This window comes from Medicago truncatula, chromosome 8 (genome assembly GCF_003473485.1).
Source record: "Medicago truncatula cultivar Jemalong A17 chromosome 8, MtrunA17r5.0-ANR, whole genome shotgun sequence".
Classification (NCBI taxonomy): Eukaryota; Viridiplantae; Streptophyta; class Magnoliopsida; order Fabales; family Fabaceae; genus Medicago; species Medicago truncatula.
The window spans coordinates 1,386,814-1,403,304 of record NC_053049.1 but is presented as its reverse complement, the minus strand read 5'-3'; the positions used below and the strand labels follow the sequence as shown (position 1 = coordinate 1,403,304).

Here is a 16,491-nt window from a genome sequence, read left to right as displayed (position 1 = left end):
CAATTTCAAAAACCTAACATAAACACTAAAGTTTTGCTAAAATTATGAAAACTAATACCCTAAACAATCTACATTGCATGTAAATAGGAAGAAAATAACTTACTTGTGAATTATTGATGAAATTTGGATGATTTTGGAGCAAATTGAAGTTTGGGTGATTTTCGGTTATATTTGAGTAGGTTTGAATGTGTTATTGTAACTGTGTTCTTAAGATACAAATCGCAGTTGTAGTTAATTACCGCTGAGGTCAGCTCTAATGAAAAAACCGAAGGTTTCTGTGTTTGTAAGATACAGATCGCAGTGATAGTTAATTATCGTTGAGGTTAGCGGTAGTTAACCGCTGCCGGTTTGACCAACTACCACTTTGGGCAATTTCGAATTTTCTACGTGTTAATAGGAGATATTGAAGTCAGAAAAGCAATTTTCTTCTTCCTTCTTCAAATTACGCGCGCTCTCCGTCTCATCATCCTTCGCCGGAAGCTTCCGCATCGGCGAAGTTCCTCATCGGAGTTCCTCTCTCTCTCTCTCTCTCTCTCTCTCTCTCTCTCTCCCCCTTAAACTATAACGCAACAATTTTCAATAACCCTAAAATTCATAAATTTTTTCTAAACCCTAATTGCGCTGTTGAGTTTACAGTGTCGTTGCAACCATGTACGGCGGTGGTGAGTGCAATAACAAGTTATGTTTTCTTCCTATTACTCTTATTGTTCTGATAGTTCTTAACATTGTTCATTTTGTTGAATTTTCAAATGAAGTTTCAGCTATAGTAATTGATTTGGGTTCACATACTTGCAAAGCTGTTTATGCCGGTGAAGATGCTCCCAAAGCTGTGTTTCCTTCTGTAAGTGCTTTCATTACACTTTTCATTTTTCTGTTTTTTTTCTTCTTTTTGAATTTTGTTTTGAATTTCATGTTTCATTGTTATTATTATCTGCTTTCAGCTTTATTGTTTTGCCGTTCATTTTAGTTAATTGTTAATGTTAATGAATTTACGTGGTCACAAGTTAGTACTGCTTGATATTGTAGTTAGGTTCATATATGATTTATGGTTTGATAGATTAATATATTTAAAATTATGGATGATTAACTCAAAAATTTCATCCCAAATTTGTAAGATCGGTGATGTAGTATGAAACCAAGTGTTGGGCTGTCAAGAACCAACACGAAAGTGAATTAAGCATAGGAGAGTTGAGAGAGAGAGAGAGAGAGGGAGGGAGGGAGGGAGGGAGGGAGAGAGAGGGAGCGAGAGGGAGGGAGGGTAAGGGTAAGGGTAAGGGTAAGGGTAACACTTATCTTATTGTAGAAAAGATGGGGGAAACTAGGCTTAGGTAGTTTGAGCATGTAGAGAGAAGACCCATGACCCATGGACTCTGTAGTACGGAGAGTAGATCAGATGGAGGGTAGAGGGAGGCCTAGAAAAACTATAAGAAACTACTAGAAAGATCTAGAGATTAATGAGTTGGATAGCAACATGATATATGGTAGAACATTACTACATCGTTTGATCCATGTAACGGACCCCACTTAGTGGGATATGGCTTGGTGGTTGTTGTTGTGTGTGTGTGTGTATTTATTTAACTTTTATTGTTTTGTTTCCTGTTTCACTGGGATTAGTTGTTTTCAGCATTATTATTTTGTTGTTCTTTTTGTTGCTGCTGATGTTAGTGATGAAGTCGGCACTGGCAATGTTTGGTTGTCACATGTTTGTATTGCTTGATAATGTAATTAGGTGTAATGGATAGTTTATTTATAGTTTGTCAGATTAAAATCTTCAAAATTCATGGATGGTTAACTCATCTGAGGATGAATATATTAATGTGATGACGCTGAGTTTTGTCTTGATTCATGTGAACTTAGGTTGTTGGAGCGATTGATCAAATGGATGTTGATGAATCAGATGATGCTGAAAAGACTCTGGCTCCGGGGAATCAAAGAACAATATTAGAAATGTTGATGGGGATAAAGCCAAGGGAAAGAGAAAATTGTATGTAGGATCTCAGTCCTTGGGCTACCGTAGAGATTTTATGGAGGTAACCCTTTTGTAACGTTCTTCTTGATTAGTCTTTGATTCATAGATTTCATATTTTTATAGTTAATAGGTGCAATTATCTTTTTATTTTATGATGTCAGGTGGTGTCTCCATTAAAGGATGGAATTGTTGCTGACTGGGATATTGTTGACAGCATTTAGGATCATGCCTTCAGGTTTATACTGATGATCTAATCTCTCCTCTCAATGATCTGTGTTGTAAGAATGTGTTTTTCCTTTTTATACTGTTCTTATTTTATGACATGTGATTGGCCTTATTTAAAGTTCTTAGGCAGCTTTGTTTTGGAGGAAAAAATTAGGGATCACTTCATACCACAAGTTTGTACATTTTAGATATTTTTTATTAGTCTTACAAAATGTGTGGAGATTGAGAGGTGGTGGTGGGGACTAAGTATGTAGTCAGGAACGAGTTCCTACGTAGGATCGGTCGGCCGGTGAAAGAACGTAAACACGAGGAACGTAACACGGTTCGTAAGTAGGATCGATAGGTTGTTGATAGAATTGAGAGAAATGTATAGGGAAAATAGAGGGAAAACAGGGGAACCAAGCATAAAAACAGAGATATTAGAGGAAAAACAGAGGAACCAAGCAATAAAACAGAGGAAACAGAGGAAAGACGGCAAAAAACAGAGAAAACAGAGGAAACAGAGCAAAACAGAGAAAACACGGTTCGTAAGTAGGATCGAAGCACGTTCGAGGTGCTGTGGCACGTAAGATCGTGCGATCCTACATGCTGGGACTCGTTCCTGACTACCTAACCCACATAGAAATTAAGCTGATTGGACAAAATAAATACTTTCAGGTGTAATCTATGATCATTAAGTTGCTATCAGACTCAACAGAAAATAATACTAGATAGTTATAACACTAGCGGTGCTCTATATGGATTGTGAATGATGCACAACAAAGTGTCAACAATTGCAAAGATAAATATAACAGTGAACAGTGATGAGCAAGGTAGTCAGAGTTGAGATCCTACCAATTTCACAAACTCGTGCGTGCATGTCAGTGTTGTCTATAGCAGATGGCAATTTGTGGTGGCGAGGCAAAATTCCACCATTTCGTCTGCTTTATGGCACCTTTATGACGGAGGGTATGGCGGAAAAACCCACCATATTGGCGAGACAAAAATTCGCCATGGCACCACCTTAATTGACATTCGATAACACTGGTTTAGGTAGATTCACATATGTGCATATAAAACAACATAAATAAAAAACTACAAATCACACCCAAAATAGTTGATAGAACTCAACTTTAGGACCATAAGATTCATAAAATAAAGCCATACAAATTTGATAAAATTGCAACAAACAACTAAAGAACTCTAATTAAGCAAATCCTAAAGTCATAATTCATAAGTCACTCAAGTCTCTTGTATCCAAAACAGAGCAGTGTGATAGAGGGAGTTTGTACGCAGCTACTCAGACACACAGACAGTAGCGAAAAAGAGAACTCTGTTCTCTAATATCCAAAACATAGAAAAAGTGCAAAAACAGAGGGAATTCATGCACACACAGACAGTAGTGAAGCAGAAGGGAACTCTGTTCTCTGGTATCCAATACAGAGCATAACACAACGTGAGAGCATCCCATGCTCCTTGCAGAGCCTTCTTCTAATGCTCAACAACAGAGAGAAAGGTGTTCTGGCTGTAATTTATCATCTAGGTTTAATGGAGCTCTGTTTAAAACATCAACATGTATAATTCAGTTGTTGTGATTCTTGCAGGGCAGCAGAGCTTATGTTTGAGAAGTACAAAGCACCTGCATTATTTTTGGCAAAAAATGCTGTAAGTGAACAGTCCTGCACTAACCTATATCTCTAACTAAAGTAATATGTTATCCAGTGAGAATGAAAAACTATTGAAATTGTACTTGTTTGTCATATAGGTTTTGACTTCTTTTGCATCAGGGCGTGCTACATCATTAGTTGTTGATTGGTAAGAGATCATTAAGTTATTTGTTAGCTACTAGTTTTTATCCTTTTTAATTTGGTAATATGATTAGTGATATTTTTAATCATTTGTGCATTTCAATCGGCAACTTCTTAATATACTGTATATGGATGATTATTGATATGGTCGTCTTGTTTCACCATGCCCCACTCTTACTAAATATAGTAGTTGAATGATACACACTTGATATGAGAGTTAGTTAGAAATAATGGATATTAAGCCCCTTGCAATCAAAAGTTGCTCTCGACTGAGAGACTGGAATTACATAGAAAATGCAGGGAAGAAAAGAAAATAACATGTGTACCTTTCCAAAACCTCTCCAGCTTAGTTATTCATGTCTACCTCTCCAAGAATGGCACAATAAATTTTGATTACAGTTCTGGAATATAATTTTTTTACAGTGATGATAAAGAGGCTTTTACTTTCTTTGAAACATGCATTCTTAAATAAATGAGTGAACAGTGCACTTCTAGTTGCAAAATAAAAGTCTGAAAGTTTCATTGCCGTTCTTGTGTTAACATGTCCATATATGTTTATTTTCCTTTTCCTGTTCGATTATTATAAAGTAATCCTAGTCTGTTGAGCATCATAGTGGGTGTCGTTATAGTGATGAAAGTTGAACACATACCCTCTAATTTTAACAAGGTATATTATGGGACCAAATTAAAATAAAAACAAACAGAAATTCAATTTACAACATTGAAATAGGGGAGCCATCTCCGTTTGAAAGTTAAATATAGTAAGTCTATTTTTATGCTGCAAAATAATGCTGGAAGTGTTGCTGATGAGAGGTTTTTGTATTATTCCATTGCTCAGTGGTGGAGGATCAACTACAGTTGCACCGGTACATGATGGCTATGTTCTTCAGAAGGTATTTATTATTTATGAATCAAATAATATTCACCTGTCACATAGTTTACTTGAATTAGATTTTCATTTGATGAAACTCTATTTAGTTTGTTATCCAATTTCTTGAAAAATAACTTGGTTGTGAATTCTTCCAATCTTGTAATTACTATTTACATGTCTTTTATCATATAGATAGTGGACAAGGCATACAATAGGTTCTCTTCAGAGTGGGGAGAAGGAATAAATGAAAAGCTTGAGATAAGGAGACATTCCTTAGAAAGCATATTGTTGTTTAAGTCGAAGTAAAATACAGTATATTAAGTGCAAGCAGGGCTGGCCCAAGAGTGAGTGGGGCCTAAAGTAAACTCTGAGGGAGACCTTTTTGCTTTAAATGAGAGGGATTTAAGTTGAGTCTTTTTATTAGCACAAGTCACAAAAAAAAAAAAAAAAAGAATACCTTATAAGTGAAAATTGGAGAAAATACCACGAGTCTCATGGTTTAAGTGTCTCGGGTCTATCATAAAAATGGCGAGAGATAGCGGCAAATGTCAACCATAGGATTCATGCATGGTGGATGAAATAGAAAAATGCTTTAGGTGTGATTTGTGATATAAAAGTAACATCCATGCCCACTTACAAGAAAATTTCACCTTGCAGTTGTAAGACTTGCTATGCTGTATGTAATTAAATGCAAGGCAGAAAAACTCAACAATAAAATTAGACCAGTATTGCAAAGATAAGAATGCCATGTCAGATAAGTGATCACACAAGACAAGATAGAATAAGGAATGATATGATTGGAAAAAGTAGGGGTAGCTTCTATTGTAGAATCTCATCCTAGGTGGTTTGGACATGTAAAGGAAGACCAACATCAAATTATTAAGAAATATTTGGGGTTAAATGGTCTATCTTTAAATATGACTCATGATAGGATATTGCATAGAGTTATTTGATCCATGTAGCTGACCCACCTAGGTGGGAAGGCTTTGATTGTTGTTTTAGACTTAGTTAAATATGAAGGCTTTGATTGTTGCAAAAAAGGAATACAGATAATAATGAAAAATTGATGTAAGGGTGTCCATGTATATGTAACGCACTAATTATTGCCTACGTATAAACAATAATACTTCGTTACGTGTGCTCTGCGTATTCATATTTTCTTCCATTCTGCTCTATATGATTAATAAGTCAAGATCTCATTCTAGCTTGGAATTGATATATGAGATTCGGCTAATACTGAACCTTTCTGTCTGATCATATTTTCTACAATTTTTGCAACACAAGGCTGTGGTGGCGTCTCCAATTGGAGGAGAATTTCTTACAGATTGCTTGATGAAAAGCTTGGAAAGCAAGGGTATTGCGGTGGGTTACAAACTCTAGCTATTATATATATCAGTGGTAAAGGTGTTGCGATTTAATCTGCCTGAGATTTCCTTTTTTTTTTCCTTTACAAATGAAACCTCAGTATTCCTTTAGGAGAAAGGAAATACACCCTGGAGAGTTTCAAGTATTATGTGTTTTCATGTTGATGACCTAGTAGTAACTAGTAACAGTTTTTTTTTCTTTTACTTCCATGCATTCATCAGTGTACGGATGCTTCCCCACCCCCCAAAAATATCTGGAGTATGGGATTCCATCTCCTGTATATTATGTATATGTGCCTCCAACACATTTCATAAACTGAGTGTTCCACTTGAAATTTCTTATATCTTGATTAGTTTATGAATCAGATATGATAACATTTGCATGTGCCACTACACTGCTACAATGTGACTTGAGCTGAATAGTAAGTAGGACCTATTCAAAATGTTTCTGCAAATTTATGGTAAGAAGATCCATTTTTTAAAATTAAAGGTATTTAAGAGATAATGGTGTTAGCTATTTGTATAAATTTTTATTTTAAACTAGCGTCAAGACGGGGCACTAAGTGCAGTGCCCGTCTTTCCACTTTTCAATTGCGCTTAACTGCATGCTTAGTTTTATCATATTTGGTTATAATTTTTTTGGAATATACCATAATCAAATAAAGATTTTACTTATATTGTTCCTATTGTAGTGCACTTCTTCCTATTATAATGGGATTTAACTGATCTTTTTACTTATAGATTCAAATAATATTATACGAAAGATAAAATTGTAATTAGATAGTTTAAATGAAGGGTATAATTTAAAGATAAAAAGCCAACCCAAAATCATGCATGCTCTTATATATGCCAGCGATCAGACAGGCTCTCCCATGCCTGTCTGCCCACTTTTCTAATTTATTTCGCTAATGCGTGTAAATTATAATAATAAGTGGTTTGTTTTTAATTTATTTTTAAATTTCGATTAAAATTATAGGTGTAGATGTTTTTGACTTTCAAATTGTAAAAAACTATGCTTTATTTTTTCCAATGACACCGACAATAAAACAAATATGATATAAATTCTTATCTTTTTCAATAAACACCAACAATATAGCTTTCTGTTTGTAATTTAATTCCCTAAAATTAATGGTGAGTTTGTGTAATTTTGACCAATGGTTAAAATCCAGCCAAAAAAACTTGTATCCCCTTTATATATTGTTATTATAGATACGTCTGTAAGCCCATGTCTGTTATTACCTTTATATCGAATTAAAAAAGCTCTTGAACTTTCGAGGCTAATGACAGTAAGAAAAATTCACATTGTTCACTTATTCATTGTGAAAAATCTTTGAATATGATTTTGGTTTTAACTGCAATTAACTGCATCAATGATGTATGTTTTCTTTTTAATAATTTCTGAATCTGACAGACTGTAGACTTGGATTTTCCTAATACATCTGAAAACTACAAGTTCTACTCCCAGGTCTGTCATTGTTCATGATCTGATCTGTCTCATTAAATGTCTTGTTTTGTATGTCTAGTAACTGTTTCCTTGTGACAAAGGGTGATTGCTAGTGATATCAAGGAATGTGTGTGCCGTGCTCCAGATACTCATGATGGTTTGTATACCTGTTCTCATCTCATTTAATGTTTCGAATCTTGTTAGTCCTCTGCTTGTTCTTTTGAAAACTTTTTTTTTTGAGACTGTCTAACAAGATAACTTGATTTGTCATCCTTATGATGTGGTTTGTTTTTACTTGGTCTATGTGCTTTGTGGTTGGTTCCTTTTTCAGTGATCTGATTTAATGATAAACATATACATAAATATTTTTCAGATAGCTCTAGAAGTCTAGAAGATGCTCTTCCCTTTTCAACTCCAATAGAATTTATATGACATCCCTTTTTTTTGGCAGAGAGTGCATATTCAAACATCCCAACGACGTCGTACGAGCTTCCTGATGGCCAGTAAGATCCACTTATTCTTGCTCATAGAAATTGGGGGGGGGGGGGGGGGGGGGGGGGAGAGGGGTATTTCCTATCATGCATATCTCATAGCCTAATTATTGCTTCTTGTTTATCCATAATCTCTGAGGTTATCATGACATTTTTTTTTATACCACAGGACAATTGAAATTGGAGCTGACAGATTTAAGATTCCAGATGTTCTTTTCAATCCATCCCTGGCTCAGGTATGTGACCTGCATTAAAAGATGCAATTAATTTATCTCTTCATCTGACATTAAAGATTTACGGTGCATTTTCTTTTTAGTATTTTAAACTTCAGGCAAGGGAGTTCAAAGTAAAAGGTGCCCCGAGGGTACACACCTTAATGAAGATAGGTGCTAATAATTAAAATGACAAATTTAATAATTTTTTTGCATCCCCTCATTGTTTTTCCCATTCTCTTGCAACATTACTCAGTTTCCAAAAGTGTTGTGGAAGTAGAAATTAATTGAAAATAGAAAAAAGAAATGCAATTATTGATTCGAAATCAAGATGAAATAGAAAATATGTACCATTGATTGAAAATAAGGAAAAAATGCATTATAGTAATCTCTGTCCTAGCTTAAAGCAAAAAAACTAACCATAAAAGACCGACTGCCTCCCTTTCCCTTCTCACACACTCCATTACCCCCACTCACGTGTTTCCTCCCCATCTCCGTAACTAACTTGCCATTCCTCTCCAACCAAATGGACCCTAAAACAAAACAGACAAATATCACTTCAACATGTGGCATGAAATTGAAAAGTAGAAAGAAAATTCAGGAGCAAAGTATAGACCAGGGCAATGGAGTGGTGATACTTCAATATTTGATATCATAGGAATGAATAAAAAAAAAGCATGTTTGTTTGTGTTGTAAATGTAATAAAATAATTTTAGATTATATTGGATTAAGATCACGGTTTATTTAAATTTAATTAATGGTAGATTCACCCTTGCTTGCTTACTTAATTGGAGCCTTTTTTTGCGCTCAATATGAAGCCAATATTTTTTATGGGATGGGATTTGTTAAGCACACTGGCCAATCCAAATTTTTTGGGTTTATCTAGCACAATCGCATAAGATCAGATTGGATTTGGAAGCCAACCAAAAAAAAAAAAATGGATTTGGAAGGACCATGGTTGTCAAATTGAGATTTGAATCATGAACTGAAAGGCCTTTTCCCCTAATTGTGAATCAAAACATGTCTTCAGTTTTGAATTTCATGATAGCAATTGAATAAAGCATAGTATATTTCCATATAGAAAAACCTGACATCTATATATTTGCCTTTTTAAGTCAGATTAGTGTCTAGATAGCTAACACTTTTCAATAAACCAAGATGCAAGTATTGGTTCAGTCCCTGATAAAAGGAAAAAGTTTGAAAATGATTATTTTGTAAAATATAATCTAATTATCATCATGCCTAGCAAAGGTCTATATGTGCGATTCTTTTCATTTTGTATGTACTATATTAAAAAAAGTGTAGCTTCTTCAAAGCATCTCTCTACAACCTTCCCCCTGCCCTTGCTAAATTTTCTCACGGTTCGTTTGGTTTTCATTGTGCTTCTATCTTTTTTTTCCTGCAGTTCTGTATATTATTTCACAATCAATATCCCCATTATTTTTCTCTTATGTTGTGTCGATGTAAATTGCAGCAATTCCAGGCATGGAGAGCTTTGCAGAAATTGCTCTATCAGTTCGTGGGCTGCCTCAAATGGTAAGATAATTGCACGTGTTTGTTTAAAGTATCTCAAGACCCAGATAGTGGGAAAAGGCTTTGGCTGCTGTTGTTTTATGTATCTCAAATGATAGAGCACAATTCAATAGCTAGGATAGAAGGATATGGTATTGGCCAGCCATTGGGAGGACTTGCATTTATATGGTCTGCCTTTAGACATTACGGCATCGTTTGATTCATTTAGCTGACCTCACCTATCGGAAAAGCTTCGATTATAGTGATATTATTGTTTTTGTTTGGGGTCTGTTGCTGATTTTTTTACATTCCTTTGAATATTTGCAGGTTATCAAAAGCATTAATGAGTGTGACGTAGACATTCGAAGAGAATTATTTAGTAGCATACTGGTAATGTTATTTTTTGTTTCCTTTAATCTCTGTTCCTTTCTGTACATATACTCTGCCCAGTTTCTATGTAGAGCTTAATTAAAATTAGCACGGAGTCACAAACGCTTTTGATGCCTCAAATTAAAGTGCAAGCATGGCTAGTCTGCACACTTATAACCCATCCCATAACTATTTTGATAGGAGCTTTTTAGGAGCCTCATGCAGCAGGCCATCCTTTTTTATTGAAAATTTGGAGATATTTTGAGGATAGAATAACAAGCAAAATTATTTAGTTTTCTGATATCTCGTGCATTGAAACTCATTTTTTTTATCGTGGTTGGAATGCTTTGAGGTTTATTTTGTAGTCAACTGACCTATACCCATAAATTCAACCAACAAATATTTGCTGAAACCATATGATGTACATATATAGGCCAAGTTATCTGTTTGATAGGTTTTGCCTTGTTGTACTTAATAGTATGATGGAAGCATATTGTACAGAATCTTTTACCTGTGCGTTTAAAGTTGATTGCATTTAACTTTCAGCTTACTGGTGGCACGGCTTCAATGCAAAAACTGAAGGAACGCCTTGAGAAAGACTTGCTAGAGGTATAATGTTACTAATAAGCTTCTCTTGGTTCCTTTCTACAGATGTGGTTCTCCAAATCCGAGTAATAACCTTGTCCGAAAATATGCCCCCTCCCCGTGTCATGAGAAGAGTGTGATTATGAAATTAAGCTTCAAACTTTCTTCTTCTTTCATAACAGATAACTTTAAATACTAAATTGTTTTAACCTATTTCTAATAGGTATGAAGAGCATGGAGCTTCATATATCCAAAGGAAGTGTCCTTGAGCTGTGATTGGTATGAGTATCCCGCCACTGTCTACCGATGATTTTATCTTTTGCTGTTAATGCTGTTTATTCCCATTGGATTGGATCTCTGCCTAACTGTATTGAATGGATCACAATCTATTAGTTATGCAGCGGTTTGTGCTCGGAGTCTGTAATAGTGTATTATTTATCAAATTGGGTTTCCCTTTTGTAAATTTAATGTAAACTTGCATGAGAATATTTGGATATAATTATCCGAGCAGTTAGTTGTATTTGATAAATAATTTATCGTAAAAATTACATACTTTTCTATGCAGTGTATTGTTATTTGTGTTTGTTTGTGTTGGTTGTGACATATCCTTGACTAGGGATGGTTATACAAGTCTCACGTCGTGTGTGTAGTATTCTATATATAAACATAGTTTTAAACTACCATAAGCGAAATAAATTATATTATTAAATAGTGATTATGGTTAATAAATAATACGTGACAGAATAACTCTGCGTAGAAATATTACGTAACTTTCTAAACAATTTTATTGGAATGGAGTTAAAGGGAGGAAATAAGTTATTTTAAATTCAGTTGTTTGATAAATTTATACACATCTAATCATATACATTTTTGGAGTCTATAAACTACTATAACACAATATGCCTGTTCTCAATTTTGTTCATTTGCTAATCAAAAAATATTTTTCACGTATATAATATTTTTCTTTTTTAAGAAAAGCAAACTTAAATCATAACATTAATTAAATGGTATCAATAAAATGGTGAGCAATTATTTGGCTTTAATAAGCTTGACCTCAAACTTTGAACGTAAAAGCATAATACTATAGAAACTAAACCGAGACACCTCTAAACTATGACTTAATGAACTCTATTGAAATCTCACCATCACTATTTCTAACACACTAACCCAAAATGTAACACCAGATTTCTAAAAAAATACCGGCTTCCACGTCACATTTGAGCCATTCCCATTTGATACAAACTTCATCACTTTCCCAAGTTAAATTACCAATCTTGCCAAATATGAAATGCTTTGATTAATTTTTTTTACTAGTTCTCAAAATTTTGGACTAATAAGACATTAAAAATCTAACTTAATTATAAAAATATATATTATGTAGAAGAACTTAAGACTAAAGCAATTAAACAAACCACCAATTTTCATCTCTCTATTTGTTGGACAGATAAAAACAAATTGGGAGGTTGTGAGTGAATTGCAATTGCAAATAGAAGACAAAAGAAGGACATGAACAAACACACACACTCCCTGTAAAAATGGAGAGGTGGGATGGAGATAAAAAAAGGACAAATTCATCATTATTCTCATCAATTGAATTGACCAAATAGAGACAAAATTGAAGATTTTCTTTGTTTCAATTACACCCTTTAGATTAATCTTAGGGTTATTTCATTTCATTTTCCCAACCACTTTAAATAACAACGAAACTTTTCATTGCCGTGCTCTGTTTTTCTCAAATTTTTCTCTTCTTCATTCCTTCATTGAATCATCCAATCCTCCATGGCTGATGAAGAAGCACCACCAACACAACCTGAGCATCCCTCTGTCAATGATAGACAGAGGCTTGCAACAGTGGTTAGTTATTCAATCCAACTACTTCTTCTCATTTCTAGTTTTCTTTTCACAAATGTTGAAGGACCAATCCATCACTATTTCATTAACCATGAAGATGTCAGAAAATTGTTTTATTCCTTTATGACTGCTTTTCATCTCCTCTTTGTTTTCTCTCTGTTTTCAACCATTGTTCAGAGACCTAGGAATGGTTCTCTGATTGAATGCCTTGTTCTATTGGGCATCAACTTTTACATTTCTATAGTCTTTGTTCATTATTTCAAAGATGATTATACAAAATATGCTATAATATTCTGGGTTTCTTTCATTGTGTTAATCATCATCTTCAAAAGGAAGGATTTTTGCGATCAGCTTAAGTTCCTTATGCATGTTACTGGGATAAGTTATCTGTTTTGGGGGATAATAGCTGTCATCTGTTACTGTTGTGGTTACTGTTGTGGTGGTTGTTACCAGTACTGTAACCACAATAACTGGTTTTGCTACTGCATTGGTCAGAAACTTGAGGTGGTGGAGGAGGAGGAGGAGCCGCTAATCCAAAGAAATTCAAATGCTGTGTGATATTGTTGTGTGATTTCTGAGAGAGAGAGAGGAGGATGAGGATAACCTGCTGCTAATTTTAGATTTGATTTAGTTTAATGTTTACCTAAAATCAATAAGCTAGCTTTTCTAGCTTATTGAATTAGTTTTTAATTTTATGTTTACCTAAAATCAATAAGCTAGCTTATCTAGCTTATTGAATTAGTTTTTAATTTCATCATGTTTACCTAAAATCAATAAGCTAGCTTATCTAGCTTATTGAATTAGTTTTTAATTTTATGTTTATGGTTGTAATGATGAAAAAAGGTTTATCCTTTCTTTTAATTTTATTAATTTTGTCTTTTAATTTTGTTTTATAACTCATGATGATGATTGATATGAAAAAAAAAGTCTGTCATGGTAAAGAACTAAGTTTTTCTTTCTCCCCATTCCATTAACTCTCAATTTATCAAGCTCTAGTAGTCATAATCTTTTACTTGTGTTTGAAATTTTAATCGTTGGCTTGCCTTGGGATTTGGTTCTATCTAGGAAAATGCTGAGAGTCCATATTAGTAGAAATTATTCAGAGGATGGACATGAACTCAAACATTTACTAACTACTTATTTAAACATTTAGTTTTAACATTTGGAATCAGTATCTTGTGTTTAATGTTCTTAATTTATGTTAATTGATTTGTTGTCAGCATTTTCCAACCACATTCACTTGGAATGAATTAATTCATATCAAGCTCATCATCAAGTCTTGAGCAAAATTAAAATCCAAGTCCAATTCTTCAATGATCCTAAGTTCATTTAGAGGCATTTTAGACACTATTATACTCTTCCAAATTCAAACTTAGACAGCATCTTCAACTCACCACCAGCTTCCAGTGATTAAATAACCTACTCCAGTAAATCTTAAACAACATTTATCATCATACTTGACATTAATATTTTCATCAGAGTCAAGACCTTCGGAATAACAACCGAGCCATTGTCCATCGGTACCACGAAATAGTCCTCCACATCCCACGGCAACAGGGACTCTGCTATATCGGTGTTTAATTTAAACCTGCCCGATTTAGGCGGATCCCAATCAATTCGAATAGGCTGCCTATGTCTGTAGCTAATTATGGAACCTGCCGCCTGTGCCATATAATAATCCTCAAGTCTGCGTGACACTTCCACCCAAGTGCAATGGGGTCTGAATTTTTTTTTCTTGATAATTCTCTTTGTTCCTCCAATTCCAAAGATGATGGCAAGCCAATATTCTTTCCACTGCATATTACTCTTCCATTTTATATAATACATTTTACATTCAAATGAATCCACTCAATGAGATTACTATGAAAAAAAATCATGTCTCAGACTTATACTGTGTGGCATGACATTTATGTGTACAATTACAATCTATTGGCACAAATAGAGTTTGTTTCGACCTCTTCTCTGAAGTAATCACAGAACGGGATGCTCAAATGAATCTTACTCTTCCTTTCATTAGTCGTTAACTTTCCATGAAGGACAATCCACACAAAACTTATAACTCTTTCAGGCACCTCTAGCTAACATCATTAGGCAGCCAATCTAGCATTAGATTGTTCCAATTCTGCTACTGTCATATGCTGCAGACCCGCGGGATTCTCTCAAGATATTTTGCCATCCATCTCAATCCAACTATGATGCGCAAGCTAATCTATCTCTACCATTACCAATGGATCTATGATCAAATTGAACATAGTTAGGCCACACTCGGACCAACGTCTTCCACAATGATTCTGCTTCTGCTTCCGTATTGGCTCTATTGTATTTCCCTTCCATTACTCTGCACCATAACGCGTTGTTATCAGATTAAAACATATATATCAAATTAATCCATTTTGACCCTTGTTTACATATTTATTTAACCAAGGGTATATAAGTTGAGTTTAGAGTAAATGCACTTACGATTTAAATCAGTTCTACATTGCCATCAGATGCCTTTACACAATATTTCTATTCACGTTTTTGTTAATGTTAATGGCCAATTGGCACATCGTAAGTAAAAATAAAAATTTATCAAAACTATAAGGCCTGCTATGCAATACTGTATGTGACTGACTGTTGGCCAGGCAAGAGCCAACAATTGTTGCAAAAATGAGAATTTAATCATTAGAGATGGACCTTTTCTACAAGTCTAAGCTAATCCCATATGAATTTCTTGTTTTACATCAATTGAGTTGTGACAAAGACTACTCTGGTGGTGATGTATTAGTTTTACATATAAATAGCTTCCTTTGAATCCTTTCTATTCAAATTTTCTTTCATTAGCATTCTGGTTCGCATCGATAGAAATGAATCCAACATTTCCTCTGCAATATGAAGCCAATATTTCTTTCACTAACAATATGAATTTGAGCTTTTCTCCTAATGTGTCAACTGTAATGTAGCTTTTCTCGGACATTATTGAATGGATGCAACAAAGACTCGAGTTAGTAGCTTTTCTCGTAATATGTCAACTGTAACATCTCAGAATCCGAGACTCAAGCATGGCCCTAACGGGAAAAATTCCTATCATATGCTTTCTTTTGTAGATTATTTTTCTTTTTATTTGTAGTGGTTGTTTATATCTTGCGTTTATTGTTAATATTGCGTTGGGTGACTGACGAAGTGGCGAATGAAACTGAAAAGAATGTTGCTGAGGAGAAGCCTGATGGCGAGGAAGATGCAGCAGCAGCTGATGGAAATAAGGAAACTCCTGCTACCGAAGCTAAAGAAAAGGAGCCTGAGGATAAGGTGAATGACCGACTCAATTAATGTTTTCTCCAATTGTCTTGAAACTGCAACTGCTACTAATTTTCTGCATCTCATGATCACGAAATAAACGGATGATTCGTCTTGTGATTGAATGATAAATCATTCAAAATCAAATTCAGCTTCGGTTGTCTGTTAAGTGAATCTTGATGATTTTGTCCTTTATTGGATCACTTTTTAAGTTTTGTTTAAAAGTTGGGACTGAGGTTGTATTTATTATTCTTATTTTTATGCTTTCTGAGTATTTTGTTTTATATTTGAAACTTGTAATATTGTATATGCTATTGTTTGTCATTCTGCTGAACTGAACTTGTAATTTTGTATATGCAGTTCCAAGTTTTTTTTAGTGATATTTTCCATAAATGTATTTACATTTTCCAATTTTCAATTTTCTCCTCAGGGATCTGACAAGGGCAGACACAAAGATGCTATTGAGAAGGAGGCAAGGAAGGTATGAACTATGATATTTTTAATCTTCCATTGCTTCTTTTACTTCCATGAGCTT

The 16,491-nt window shown here is 34.4% G+C and overlaps 1 pseudogene; it reads left to right on the top strand.

Annotated features, from left to right (window-relative positions):
• Window positions 1-391: 391 nt before the first annotated feature.
• LOC25500123 (actin-related protein 4-like) lies at window positions 392-11,393 on the top strand (annotated as a pseudogene).
• The last annotated feature ends 5,098 nt before the right edge of the window (window positions 11,394-16,491 follow it).